Source organism: Megascapheus bottae, chromosome 27 (assembly GCF_031878675.1).
Source record: "Megascapheus bottae isolate mThoBot1 chromosome 27, mThoBot2.hap1, whole genome shotgun sequence".
Taxonomy (NCBI): Eukaryota; Metazoa; Chordata; class Mammalia; order Rodentia; family Geomyidae; genus Megascapheus; species Megascapheus bottae.
Genome location: NC_143535.1, coordinates 23,018,710 through 23,031,215, shown reverse-complemented (window position 1 = coordinate 23,031,215; position 12,506 = coordinate 23,018,710).

Genomic DNA, 12,506 nt, shown 5'->3' with positions numbered 1-12,506 from the left:
CCTACATAAAATTGATATAACGTGTATCTAACCAAGAAGGTGAAGGGTATAGAAGATTACAAACCAGCCAAGCACAGTGGCTCACACCTGAAATCCTAGCTACTCAGGAGGCTGAGATCTGAGGATCACAGTTCACAGCCAGCCTGAGCACTAAAGTCCGTGAGATTCTTATCTCCAATTAACCACCATGAAACTGGAAGTGGTGCTGTGGCTCAATGGGCTTGAGCTGAAGAGCTCAGGACAACACCCAGGTCCCAAGTTCAAGTCTTACAACTGACCATAAAAAGATTAGAAACCATTTGCTGAGCAAAAGAATGTTTGCATAAGTGGAAAAACATATATCCTCAAATAGGGAATGATCATAAAAGCAATGTCTAGATCCATTATATCCCTGCCAGAATTCTAACAGTCTTTTATATAGAACAAGAAAAGCAAATCTTTAAATCGATATAGATTTGTAAGAAACTTCAATAGCCAAAACAATCTTAGAACAACATGAAAGTCAACATAGAAACTTACAAAAATTTACATGACATGTCTTCAGAAACTGATTAATGGCATAGAATAGAAAGAAATCCCAGGAGAAACTCCTCATGTAAATGGTTAATTAATTTTCTACAAGAGTTCCAAGAACATTCAATGTGAAAAGGAAAATCATTTTCAATAATGCCATAAGAAAATTAGGTATCTATATGCATAAAATGGAATACCTTGACCTAACACTTAACCTAACATAACACACACACACACACACACATACATTCACACACACAAAGACACAAATACTTATACACACAACTCAAAACTGAAGACTTAGGAACCAAAATTATAAACATCAGTACAAGAAAAACACATTGGGGAATATCCTCATAACTAGAATTTGGAAATAACTCCAATGCTATGATACCAGAAATATGGATAATAAAAGAAAAACAGATAAATTGGACCTCATTAACATTGAACATTTTTGTGTATAAACAGATGTGACTAAGAGTGAAATTGTGACCTAAAAAATGGAAGAAAATAATTGCAAATAATATATCCTTTAGGGACTGATATTATACACAATATAAAAGAAGTTCTACAATTTAACAATAGACAAAAACCTAATTGAAAAATGGGTAAAAGTCTTCTTTCTTAAAAGAATAACCAATGAGCAAGGTATGAAAAAATGTTAGATATCACTAGTCATTCATTGAAATGCAAATCAACAACATAGACCCTAGTGCTGGTATATCTACTTTGTAATCCTATCTGCTCTTTCAGGTGGCTGAGGTCTGAGGATCAGGCTTAGAAGCCAGCCTGGGACAGTAAGTCCAGGAAACTCCTATGTTCAATTAACCAGCAAAAAGCAGGAAGTAGAGGTGTGACTCAAGTATAGGAGTGCCAGGCCTGAGCAGAATAACCGAGAAGAATGTGAGTTTCTGAGTTTAACCCCAGTACCAAAACATGTATGCACCTCCCCACACACATACACTTAACCCACAATAAAATATTTCATCCAGGAAGCTGAGAACCAATAGCTTATGCTTGTAATTCTACTCTGAAGACTTATACGTGAGGATTGTGATTCAAAGCCACCATCAGAAAAGTCAGTTACGATTCCTATTTTCAATTAACCAGTGAAATTCTGGAAAGCTGCCACTGGTAGCTCATACCTATAATCTTAGTATAGGGCTGAGATCTGTGATGGTAAATCAAAATCCAGCCAGGAAAGCCTTCGAGACTCTTATCTCCAATTAACTATCGCAGTCAGATGAGGTGGCTCAACCTTGAAATCCTAGCTACTCAGGGTGCTGAGATGTGAGCATCATGGTTCAAAGCCCGTCCTGGCACAAAAAAAAGTCCTTGAGACTCATCTCCAATTAACCACCAGAAAACCAGAAGTGATACTGTGGCTCGAGTGGTAGAGCTCTGGACTTGAGCTGAAGAGCTCAGGAACAATGCTCAGACTCAGAGCTTCACTACCAAAAGAGAGAGAGAGAGAGAGGGAGGGAGGGGGAGGGAGGGAGGAAGGGAGGGAGGGGGAGGGAGGGAGGAAGGGAGGGAGGGAGGGAGGGAGAAAAGAAAAAGAAACAAACAAAAACAGTTATCACAAAGCAGGAAGTAAAGCTGTCACTCAAATAGTAGAGTACTAGCCTTGAGCAAAATCATCTGAAGAACAATGCACAGCCCTGAGTTCAAGCCCCAGGATTGGTACAAACACTTGTCTATGCAAATACACACACACACACACACACACACACACAGTCTGCAAATTGAGCTATAGCTCAAAGGGGAGAGCACCAGCCTTGAGCAAAAAAAGTTAATGGACAGTACCCAGTCTCTAAATTCAAGCCCCGGTATCACACACTTAAAAAACAGTAACAACAATAACAAAATTGGAAATAACCAATACTGGGGAAAAAAAAACATGAGAAATGAGAATGTTTACAGGGATATGAAATAGGAATGTGCGTGCTGCTCTAAGGATGTCAGATAGTAAAACCACAAACAGTTTGGTGGTTCCTCAAAAATTTACAACATGAGCTTGGTGCTCAGAAGATCAATATCTGAGGATCATGGTTCAAAGCCAAACCGTGCAGGAAAGTCTATGATTTTTCTTTGTTGTTGTTTTGGTGGGTCATGGAGCTTAAACTCTGAGCCTGGGTGCTGTCCCTGAGCTCTTCAGCTCAAGGCTACCGTCCTATTCCATGAGCCTCAGCCCCACTTCCCATTCTCTAGAGTTTAATTGGAGATAGTCTCCCAGATTTAATGCCCGGTCTGGCTTTGAACCTTGATCCTCAGATCTCAGCCTCCTGAGTAGCTAGGATTACAGGTGTGAGCTACCATGCCCTGCTAATTCAATGACTTTTATCTTCAATAAACTACTCAGAAAAGGGCTGGGAGTTTTGCCTAGTGGTTAAAGTGCTTGCCTAGCATGCATGAAGACCCGGGTTCTATTCCTCGGTACCACATACATACAAAAAAGCCAGAAGTGGTGCTGAGGCTCAAGTGGTAGAGCTCTAGCCTTGAGAAAGTCCAAGGACAGTGCTCAGGCCCTGAGCTCAAGCCCAGGACTGGCAAAAAAAAAAACCTACTCAGAAAAATCTGAACATAAGCAAGGTGCTGGTGGCGCATGACTGTTATCCTAGCTACTCAGAAGGCTGAGATCTGAAGATCATGGTTCAAATCAAGCCCAGGCATGAGAAAAGTTCAAGAGACTCTTACCTTCAATTAACCACCAGAAAATCAGAAGTGGTGCTGTGGCTCAAGTGGTAGACTGCTAACCTCGAGCAAAAAAGAAGCTCAGGACAGCACCCAGGTCTACAGTTCAAGTCCTAGGACAGACAAAGAAAAAAAGGAAAATTTAATATGGAACTATCATTTAACCTTAGTGCCAGTCCTAGGTTTATATTTTAAAATAACTGAACAATTCCATGAAGATATATGTTAATCAGCAGCGCTATTCTTAATAGACAGAAGGTTGAAAGAGCTAAAATATCTATCAGTAGACAGAATTGATGGACCAGATGTTGTAGATACAAATAAATAAAGTTACATAACTGAGGTATATGAAAGTGAAACACAAAATGTTACATATATGAAGATTTTTTTCTGAAGTCCAGAATAAGATCATATAAACTGCATACATGAAGGTTTGCTCAGTCTAGTGAGAGATGAGGAGAATGTAATGAATATTAGTTACCTGCTGTTGTCACTGTTGTTGTTGTTTTATTTTCAGTACCCTTTCTATTGTTTATAAGTTTATCTGCTTTGAGGATGGAAGGGGAATCACAGAAATGGTGACACAAAGGACAAAGGATGAACAGATGCAGCAGTGATAGTCATAAGATACTATGTGAGAAATGAACTTTACAACTTGCTGGGAAGGGAGTCGAGGGAGAAGGTAACAAGAGGAAACAGAAAACAATGGGGGGGTAACAATGTTTAACAAGAACATTGCTTACTTATTTAAATGTAACCTGTATGTACATCGTCTTTACAATAAAAATAATAAATAAATAAATAAATAAATAAATAAATAAGAAGAGTCATGGACTTTCCTACCTCTCACTGTCTCAGATCTCAGCTCTCGAGTAACTAGGATTAAAAACCATGAGCCACCACCACTCAGCCTAAGCATTCATCTTTAAATGGTTTTTTAAAATATGCATTACACCCCAATATATTTTAAATATGTTACATAAGAAAGATGAAATCTTTTTTTTTTTGGTGGTGTTAGTCATGGGACTTGAACTCTGGGCCTGGGAGCTCTTCAGCTCAAGGCTACCATCCTACAACTTGAGCACCATTTCCAGATGAAATCATATTTAACATAAAACAAGCCGGTTACAAAAGCACATAATCTATTATTCCTTTTCATAAAAGGTAAAATGTAGACAAGCTCACAAAAACAGAAAATATAGTCATTTCAAGGGTGGTATTAAGAAAATAGCCAGGGATCTTAATAGGTAGAAAGAATGATCAAATTCCTAAAATAAATAATACTTGCAAGTGCTGGTTGCAAACACCTGTAATACTTAGCTATGAGAGCTGAGATCTGAGGATTGATGTTTGAAGCCAGTTAAGGCCAAAAAAGCTCATGAGAGTCTTAGCACAAATTAACCAGCAAAATGCTGGAAGTGGAGGTGTGGTTCAAATGGTAGAGCACCAGCTTTGAGCAAAAAATACTAGACAAGAGCTTGGAGCCTCAATTCAAGGCCTAGCACCAATCCATACAAAAAATTAATAATAGTGATTTTTGTACAGATACTGGAGTAGACTAAGTTTCAGGGAATAAATTTTATGAGTTGTCAATAACTTTGCAATATATTATAAGTAGATAAAATATACAGAAGTACAATTATAGCTATAATGACACAAAAATAGTAAATAAATATGGATAGTTTTCAGATTCTTACAGTTTTATCTTCTAAAATTACTTGGAATGGTGGGTGCATACTTTAATATGCGTGTTTCCCAGAACACAGATTAAAAACACATGAAGCAATACTAGACAAAGTGAAGAGAGACACAGACAAATTCAAAATTGTATTTGGAGATGAAAGAAATGCTTCCTTGGTAATTGAGTCAGAAACAGAAAAATAATGTGGATAAAACAAACAATTCCAATCAACATGGCTAATGACATTTGTAGATGAGTCTACCCACAAGCACAAAATACATATTATTTTCAAATGCACGTATGATTTCACCAACAAAGATTGTATGCTGGTTTATAAAACAGGTGTTTGACAATACCAAATTCTCTCACTCTGTTCTCTGAACCTTGAGAGATTAGATTAAAAAACATCAAAAGATATCTAAGAAAAAAATCAATAAATAGTTGGAAATTAAATAGAATCTTTGTAAACAAATTGTGAGTCAAAGAAAAATCAAGATAAAAACTGGAGGAAATTTGGAACCATATGAAAATGACAGAACACATCATGTTTTTTGTGGGCATCTGAAACATTGCTGAGATAAAATTTCATATGCTGCCTTAAAATACAAGGATGAAGCTTGGAATGGTGGGCTTAAGCATGTATCCCTAGTTACTCAGGAGGGTGAGATCAGGAGGATTGTGGTTCCAGGCCAGCCACCCGCAAAAGAAGTTCAGTGAACCTCATCTCAACCAAAAGTTTGGTGCAGTGGTAAGCAGCTAGTAGCCCAGCTGCATAGGAAGGCTAAAAGGAAGATTCCAGGCCGGCTCAAACAAAATGAGTTTGCAAGATCCCCATCAGACAATGACAGGACAGCTGAAAATTGTCAAACAAATAGTCCACTGAGATAGAAATAGGAAACATCCTCCAGTAATAACTGTAGCTCCTAGGGAGAAGGAGTTGCCAAAGCCACAGGATAAGCAACAGACTGGGACTTTGGTCACAGGGCAAGCTGACAGTTCTCCCAGATCTTAAATCCAGTGGAGGGATTTGGTGAGGTAGCAACTTCTGCATATCAGGATAGTACTAGGGAAGAAATTTTGTCACTCTCCACAACTTAGGAGACAAAAACTTCAGCATCATTGTTAGCATACCCTCAGTTTCAGGTTTTCAGCACCTCCCACTTTACTTTCCAGAGCAATTTGTATCTGTCCCCAGATGCATTAGCAGAGCACCCTCCACCCAAGCCTGAACTCCCTCCTGTCCTTCACAGAGAATTCTCTTGGTGCTCTTGTCAGTTCCTCAGGGATTGGTCAGCATTCCCACTCTCAGCCCAAATCTAGCTGTGCATACCTAGTACCTCCCACCTCTAGCCTGTGTTACAAGGATGAATCTGGATAGAGACAGATGCCATTTTTCTCCCACTCCCATGAGGGATATGGCCATGTCATACCCTCAAATAAACCTCCTTACAAAGCTCCTTTTCCTGTATGTGACATTGTCTGTTAGGTTTTCTGGGATGGCTGCTTTCAGTGCTGCCAAAACCCAGGATAAAGCTCCTCTAGTGAGTTTGCTTCCCTTCACCCCTGAATTCGATCTGCTAGGCCCTTGTGCCAGTTCCAAGCCCACCCAGAGGACCCAAAGGACCACCAAGATAACTTTCTCCCAACCAAATGATCTACTTCCATCCACCACAACAGCAGCCAATTCGCACCTCCACTTCCCAGATGAGTGACTGTTTCTGAATAGTAAACCAGGGATTTGGGTACTCTAAGGCCACCAGCCATAACAGGAAAAAATCTTGACCTGAATTTCCAAATTCTACTCCAGAGGCCTTAGGCCACTGAGCCATAGGCCAAGTGACTCTGCAATTGTGAGTGATGACCCTTCTTGCTGCCTGTTCCCTCTGTGTTAGCTGGACAAAACACTACTTAGGACATTAGTGGTTGTTATAGCTTCAAGCCCATTGGTCACTCATGAAGGAGAGACCACAATCTAGAATTCTTCAGGAAAACTGCTCAAGTTTTAGCCCTATCTTAGGCCTCATGCAATCAAATTTGGCCCCAATATTTACTGGACAATAATTCCACATGGTCCCTTCATGAGACACTGGACCTCTGATATATAAGGTATTTACATAATTTCAGTGAGTGTTTAGGCAAATAGAACTCTCTTTATCTTTCCCACCTTCTCTTCCAGGCTAGCCATCCTGGCTTAAACTCCTCTGTGCCTGCCTGCCGGCCTGCCTGGCTAACACAGGGTGAGATGGAGACATGCTTCCAAAGGGAAAGCAACTTCCTTTGTCTTGTCTCTCTAAAGGTCCTGGAAATTAACACCCACCAAAGAAAGATTTTCTGTTCTTGTTAAGTCCTAAGTTTTTTTTAATATTGACTACATGGCAGATAATATAGAATTGGGTTTAATAGGCACCATCTTGGCAAGGTGGTAAATTTTCAAAAACTATTGGAGGTGGAGTCCCACTCTTCTCCCAGGTAATGGACATGTCTGAATTCTTACAGGCAGGGGTAGTGATGTGGAACAGAGGTTCTGTAAACTCAAGTTTTCTATAGCTCTGCCCCCTGAACTCTGTATAGCCTCCATATAGCTCAGCTACCATTTTGCACCATGCCTCATGTTTCAATTAGCTAGGTCTCCATAATCTGTGACAGTTTTTGTTTTTCTAACTGACCATGTGGTTCCACTATGTTGGGCAAAATAATGATATTTTACAGCCTGGAATTCTAAAGAGCTTTCATGGTTGATTTTCTTTTCCCCCAAAAATCTAAGCATGCCTTAAAACTTGTGCAGAAGTGAGTATGTTTGTGTATGTAAACACGTTCAAAGTAATTAAAAACTACAATCATGGTGTCAGGTTTGTTTTTTGACTAAGTTAACTACCAGGTGTGCAGCCTGATAAAAGATCTTTATCAGTGGAAGCTGTGATAGCCTAATGTAGCAAACTGTGCTACCCCACCCTGAGGTCTGACTGGCAGGCCAAAGAAAAAAAATCTGGCAGTTTTAAGTAGATTTGGGTACAAGCAAATGTGCTTAAGAGTTAATCCAAAATGCAAATTAAGGAAAATTCAGTAAGTAAAAAAGGCCTTAGGAAAGGAATTGAGGTCCCTGGCTAGGCAGGGTCAGCATCCCCAAGTCAGCTTGAAGAAGTCATAGAAGATGGATCTTAACCTATCAACTCCCCTTAAGATCAAAGGACCAAGGCATTTTTGGAAAAATAAGGCATGATAAATTAAAGGGAAACAATGGTAACAAGTGTGCAAGTGTGGAGACCATGCTAGTGAGAGATGGTTACAGGTTTAAGCTTTATATGTCTGCATAGAAAATTCTAGTCTTATTGGGGAAAAAAAGTCTGGTTAACAAAGTTGTCATGCTGGTAAATTAACCAGGGGCTACTGCCTAAATCAGTGGGGCACCAGCCTGCCAAACCCAGTGTAAAATCAGGCTCCTGCCTTAGGTTAAATGTCTTTAACTAATCTCTGTATAAATGTGCAGGCAACCCAGCAGGAGGTGTGACAATTCAGCCAAGGGATAATGGGAGATGAATCTGCAGCCTAGCCCAGATCCTGCCCATACCTTCCAACCTGGATGGCCTGAGAGTCATATCTGCAGGCGATTATACTTCATCCAGATCACCTCCACTGTGATAAAAGTAGATGAAACTCTTGCCTGATTCTATCACATCCAGCCGATTCTTGATGTAAGACTGATTTGGATTTGCAAAAACTAAGACTCTTGTGGGATATTCTTTCTGTAAAACATAGACCTGGAAAAGGTTGCCTATGTTGTCATGCAAATGAAATAGATGTAGACCAGAAAGCCTCTTGTGAACTTTGGTTAAAGTAATTTGGTTAATCTGGGCATTGTTAGGGTCACCAGAAATCAGGTTTCCCAGTTAACCAGGAAAATACTTTTATAAACCAAAGTGCTTAACAAGCTACATAGCTCAAGGAATCCTAAAGTGCTAATCATTTGCTGTTTGAAAACTTTCATCACATCAACTGAGTTTTGCCATTGCAGAATTCTGACAAGTATTTCTTGGTCAATTCTTAACAAGTTACAGGTAATCTCTGCTTATATTTCTACTGGTCTCGTTGCTTTAATTAAAAATTTTAAAAAGGGGTTTTGTGGCAAAGACTCCTTTGATATTGCAGTTCAAAACCAGCCGGGACAGAAAAATCCCTCTGAGACTCCATTTCCCAACTAACTAGCAAAGAGCCAGGCTGGAAGCCTGGTTCAAGGGACTCTTATCTCTAACCAACCAAATGCTAGAAGTGATGATGTGACTCAAAGTGGTAGGACACTAGTCTTGAGCAGAAGTGCCCAGGCACAGTGCCCAGGACTTGAGTCAAACCCCATGCAGCCAACTGAGATGAGCTATCCCAGGAATGAGCAACTAGACCCCCCAGGATGAGGCCAGTCCTGACAATGAGGAACTGTGGAGAGGAGTAAGAGGAGATGATGTCACAATCCTAAATAGGGAACAATGCCCTTACTGAAACCTGAGCTATCTTCACTTACATTTTATTAGAGTTGAATTGCAAAGACCTAGTGGCTGTTTCTGCTCTATCGCACTATTTGTGGTAGGAAGAGGCTAATACACTTATTGTGAGCCTGTAGGAGGAGAGTCAGAGGTTTTGGGGTTTTTAAATATTTTTTTAGTTTTGTGTTCTGCTCATGTTCTTTACTAGGCTACTACAAAATTTCCCTTTATTAGTTGTTTGCTAATAATATTTTTGTTAGAAATACTTCTTAGGTTTTTTTTTGTTAGTTGTAGGACTTCAACTCTGGGCCTGGGCACTGTCCATGAGCTCTTCAGCTCAAGGCTACCACTACTCCTTGAGCTACAGTGCCACTTCCTACTTGTTAGCTTTTTTATTAAATGACTTCTCTTTATCAATTGTCAATAGAGATAATCACATGGGTTTTTTTTTCTATTTGGAGTGAAAATGGTGAGTTATAGTGATTGATTCTCATTGTTAAACCAGACATGCATTCCTAGGTAAACCCTATTTATTCATCTTGCTAGTATTACTACCTAAAATCCAATTAGCTAATTCTTTTCCGTGAAAGAAAAAAAGGACCATTACCTACAATTCAATTATCTTTTTCACAAAAGAGAGAAAAAGAAAAAGCTTCTAGTGTCCAGCTGTTGCATATTAATTTTAATTAGATTGCAGAAATATTGATTATATCCCTAAGATTTATTCAGCATCACAGCTAATTTATTTGAAAATATTTTGTCCTTGTTGCTCCTGGCTTGCTTGTGTATGTGGGGCGGAGTGGGGGGGTGGTATACACTTGAGTGTGTATGACTCATTGCTCTCTGTCTTGGCTTTTTCACTTAAGAGCAGTGCTCTACCACTTGAGCCATACCTCCACATCTATCTTTTTGCTGGTTAATTGAAAATAAGTGGATCATGGGCTTTTCTGCCAAGGCTGGCTTAGAATCATGATATTCAGACTCCTGAGTAAGTAAGATTCCAGGTGTGAACTGACAGTGCCTATCTAGGCCTGACTGTTATGATATCCTGAACAGACAATACTAACATCCCTGATCACTGTGCACCTCGGGATTTTAAAGTTTCAAAGTTCTCACTCAGTGCTCCATGAATGTGATGTTTTATAGCCCTGGCTCTGAATGAGTTGGAGACAGTGCTAGCTCTAATTATTTTAGATATATTTTCTGTGATGTTGTGTAAGTTTCTTATGCACTGAGTAGTGCTCAGCTGAGTACTCAAGGGGATTGTGCAGGTCTCGGGGAGCTAACTCTACATTCCATCCCTTCTGCAGCCTCAGTTCTGAGGTTTCTCTTCTGTGGTTCTTTCTGTTTCTCAGTCCCATTTTCTGTTGCTTTGTACTCTAGCCTCAAAATGCTCTGGAGATGATAACACATCTGTCAGAGATCATTATTCTGCACTGTCTCCATACCTCCCATGATGCCTGAAGACCTTTCTTTCATATGTTCTGTTAATTTGTTATTGTTTTAGTCAGAGTGAGGGACTGCAACATAAAGATCAAATCCTCCAAATTCACAATTAATTTTGAAATGCAAAACAAGATGATGTAATAGATGAGAAGATTATAAATGTAAGATATTAATAGTACATTACAGTTATATTTGCCATAGTAGATGCATTACTTCTCACATATTGATCCCTTCTTATGTTTTTGTCCCATTTCCCTCCTTATTTATTTATTCATTTTATTTTTGCCAGTTTTCTAGGGCTTGAACTCAAGTCTGGGCACTGTCTCTGAGCTTCTTCTGCTCAAAGCAAGTGCTCTACCACTTGAGCCACAGCACCACTTCTGGCCTTTTATGGGTAGTTCATTGAGATTGAAAACCTCATGGACTTTCTGCCTGGCCTGGCTTCAAACCGTGATCCTCAGATCCTGAGTAGCTAGGATTACATGAGCGAGCCACCAATTCCCCTTTTCCCCCGGCCTGGCTTTCATCATAAGATTCTATCAACTTGAAATACTTAAATCTTTCTTTAAGCAAAGCTAGATGCCAATGGCTCATGCCTATAAGCCTAGCTACTTAGGAGTTTTAGATCTGAGAATCATAGTCCAGGCAAGGAAATCCTTGAGACTCTTATCTCCAATTAAACACCAAAAAGCCAGACATACAGGCTCAGGGAAAAAATGCCAGCCCTGAGGGAGAAAGTCAAGGGACAGTGCCCAGGCTGAGTTCAAGCCCCAGTGCCAGCACACATAATAAAATGCTAGGGGCTACTCATGGTGAGATGTTGGGAGATCATGTACAAACCCTTTGTCATTATGAACAAGTTCTAAGATGAAGGTTCTGATCCCTAGAAAATCAAATTGGCTGGAGCATTTTGCAGCCATCATTTTAGGGCAATAAGCTTTAGAGACTAATATGTGTGATGGCTCAGTCTACTTGCAACACCATTCCAGCTCCTGTTTATATAGGCTACCAGACAATCCTAGGTACCTTACCTCAGTGACAGCGGAGAGGACAGTCTAACAAAGGAGGGAAAGGAAAGGGACAAATGAAGAACACCAGCAATCTCCCACAGCAGGGAATGTGGTTCAGAAGGCCATTTTGAAGAAAAAGCCTGTGAGGCTAAAAAGACTCTTTCTGCCACCTTTGTTATAGAAAATAATACTCTGATACTTGAGACTGAGGTTTCTTTCATCATGAATTGCTTATAGATTGAAAGCACCAATTAAATATTTCCAATGGAGGCTCTAAAATGGATTTGGGGAGCCTGCCTGGTCAAATTCAGTGTTCTTATTGAAAACAATATAATCTCTGAGCCCCCCTGATGGGCTTGGCAAATGAAGGAAATTAAAGGGCAGGAGGAAGGAGCCAGCAGTGCCTAGGGCAGTCATGTGACAATCGGCATGAGCCGGTTCAAAGCTGCATTGATCTTCTGTCTGTTTATCTCAACAAGCTCCCAATCCTGGTGGATGTGCAGCTGGCTACTTGACTAATGGACCTTGAAACAAATAGAACTGCTCTCCTGCTTCAAATAGAAAAAAGCAGCAAAAAGCAAGGCCATCATTCTGTGGTGAACTCACACTCAAAACAACCTCAAATATCCAGCAGTATGTGTACAAAATTGACAAGCTATTTCTAAAATTTGTATGAAAATACAAAAG